The sequence below is a fragment of the Pleurodeles waltl genome, unplaced genomic scaffold (assembly GCF_031143425.1).
Source record: "Pleurodeles waltl isolate 20211129_DDA unplaced genomic scaffold, aPleWal1.hap1.20221129 scaffold_86, whole genome shotgun sequence".
Classification (NCBI taxonomy): domain Eukaryota; kingdom Metazoa; phylum Chordata; class Amphibia; order Caudata; family Salamandridae; genus Pleurodeles; species Pleurodeles waltl.
This window is the reverse complement of record NW_027150400.1, coordinates 1,619,292-1,622,014: the sequence shown is the minus strand read 5'-3', so window position 1 is coordinate 1,622,014 and position 2,723 is coordinate 1,619,292. Positions and strand designations below refer to the sequence as shown.

The 2,723-nt window shown below is 50.1% G+C and overlaps 1 non-coding gene across 1 annotated transcript; it reads right to left on the bottom strand.

Moving 5' to 3' along the window:
* TRNAE-CUC (transfer RNA glutamic acid (anticodon CUC)) lies at positions 1-72 on the bottom strand. Its single transcript has one exon. It is a non-coding gene; the product is annotated as a tRNA-Glu (tRNA).
* Positions 73-2,723: the final 2,651 nt, after the last annotated feature.

The window sequence follows — 2,723 nt, the reverse complement described above, 5'->3', positions numbered from 1 at the left end:
TTCCCTGACCGGGAATCGAACCCGGGCCGCGGCGGTGAGAGCGCCGAATCCTAACCACTAGACCACCAGGGAGCAGGCACAGGTCGTCCACCACCACCCAATATAGAAACAAGAACTGGTCAGCAGGCTACTCAGGATCCCATTTCCTATTACAGGAAAATTAAAGCAGACATGCAAGGACACACCATTTTCAGGCACAGCATGAAGAAAGAAATTGACTGCACCTCAAATGCACTCACAACTCTTCACACTTTACAGCTCTCCACGACCTAGCACACCCTCATAAGACATCCCATCCTTCAGCAGTAATAGCACTTACACACTTAACTAGCAGGAAAATTCAGAAGTACAATTAAAGGGACGATCAGTGCTTCTTCTCAGAGCCCCGATAGGAGGGCAGCTCTTAGCTTTCCCAGGTCAACGCAGGCATCTCCAGCTCTACATGAGCAGGCTTTTACTTAAGGTGCTGGGACCTGCACTCCTCTTTTACAATGCTGTGTATAGAACTACGAGTCCCACAATGCAGTGTAACACATGACCTGCTGTCGATAGTCATGGAAGAACCTCGGAACTAGAAAAGCTCTGATGAGATTAGTGGGTGGGCACGTCCGGGTCACTGCTTGTTTTCCTTTCTCAGTGTGTCTGTAAATTATACAACTTTACACTTTATCTAAAGATAAAAGGTTTCACCTTCCTATAAAACAATTCCTCCTTCAGAGTGTGCCCCAACATTTCATTTACTTAGTGTGAGAAAACAAAATAGCTTAAATGCATTTTTTTTATCATGCAGTACTTTCCTTTTTATCTCATGAAAAATCCTTGATTCCACCTTTCCTTTTTCAAGGAAGTAGGCAGGAAGTTGAAATGAAAAGGGAGAAATGGTTGTGAAAAAGAGTCTTAGGTCCAAATTGTGGGTGCTAGATTTTGAAAGGTACTTGATGGCATGAATAAATGTTTCGATTTGGAGGAGGTGTGTGGATGAAAGAAAAATGGGCGTACTCTGTAGTATGAGTGTGAGATTGTAAACGGTATTTGAAGTAAATATTGATTGATGGTGCTCTGAAAATGTAGGTTTAAGCCTTTAAAAGAAGAGGCAGTTTCCCAGTTGGGGAATTGAACCCCAGTCTCCCAGGTCCCAGGCAGGGACCCTCTCCACTATACTAAGTAGGAAGAGATATTTTTGTGTGTGCTGAGCAGCTCCTTCTTCTGTCCAACCCGCCCTCTCTGTGCCAAGCGTCTGAGTTTTTCCATTTCTCACTTCCTTCCCACCCACACGGGGGGCAGAGCTGGCTAAAGGATGCTGCAACTGTTGCACTCGCACTGCTCGCTCACATGCACGGGGGCACCCACCTCAGGGGGGGGGGGGGCGCTCTGCTTAGTCTCAACTTAACATTTAATACAACCTGCTGCAGAGTTCCTTCCCTTTACAGATTTCAGGCAACAATCAAAATGGCAACACAACTCTTCTCATTAATCTTCCTGCCAGAGAGAGCCCAGATTTTTGCCTGCTAGCAGCAGGGCCGGCTGTAGCCCTGGTGGCTGGAAGACAGTCTTTTTTGGCACCCCCCAACCCCCTTCACTCCATCACCACCTACTCGGATTCACTCACTGCCACCTGCCAAATGTGCCCCTCATCTATCCATAGCCCCTCTCACATAGATTAGATTTGTTTTAAAGAGCTGGATAGCTGCTTGACTATCCAGACAGCTCTCCACATTAGATATGGTTCTGTTCTTTGCGTCAGGCACATGAACCCTCTACGCTATTTTATATCTAGTCAAAGCTGCCTCTGGACAAAACCACCAACTCTCTCCCTAGCAGGAACGGTAATCACAAGAGGTATCTTGGCATTTTATTTGCTTTCTGTAGTTTGGACACACAAGGAACTTTCCAGCATGAGCTTTTAAATCGCAAGTTTCGTAAGTTATTGCTAAACACAGCGCCCCCCGAGGTCAGCAACTCCAATCCTGGTCAGCACCCGGTGCGGCCGCACTGCTCGCACCTCCCTAAACCCGGCCCTGAGTGGCAGTTTTGCATCGCCATGAAATTGTCATGCCGTTGAGGTCAGTGTGATGTGGCCAAGGCTATCCTATTTGAGGACTCCGGGAGAGACAGCTGCTCCCTTAATGAAGGAGTGGCCTTCTGACTGAAGTCACCTGAGGCAGGGGCCCACTGTCAGAGGCCTTATGGGGCAGGGACCCGCTGCAACTCCTGGCTTGCCCCATGCAACCCCTGGAGAACCCTAAATGACATCCATGTAAGTGCCTACTGTCGAGGTCAGCAAGGTCAGTGTGTGGCTCGGCCCAGGCTATCCTATCTGAGGTCTCCTGAAGGGACAGCTGCCACCTTAAAGAAGGAGTGGCGTTCTGACTGGCGCCAACTGAGGTAGGGGCCCGCTGTCAGAGGCCATATGGGGGAGGGGCCCGCTGCGACATCTGGCTTGCCCCTTGCGACCCCTGGTGACCCCTAGGTGACATCCATGCGAGCGCTTGCCGTCAAGGTCAGCGTGTGGCAAGGCCAAGGCTATCCTCCCCTGAGGCTCCTGAAGGGACAGCTGGCGCCTGAAGTAAGGAGAGGCCTTCTGACCGAAGTCACCTGAGGCAGGTGCCCGCCGTCAGAGGCCTTATGGGGCAGGGGCTAAAGGGACATTTTAAGTCCAGCCAGAAGGCAGAAGGTTTGGTCTGTGCTGTCCTGGGGCAGGACTTCCTCCTTAGTAGGGCTGC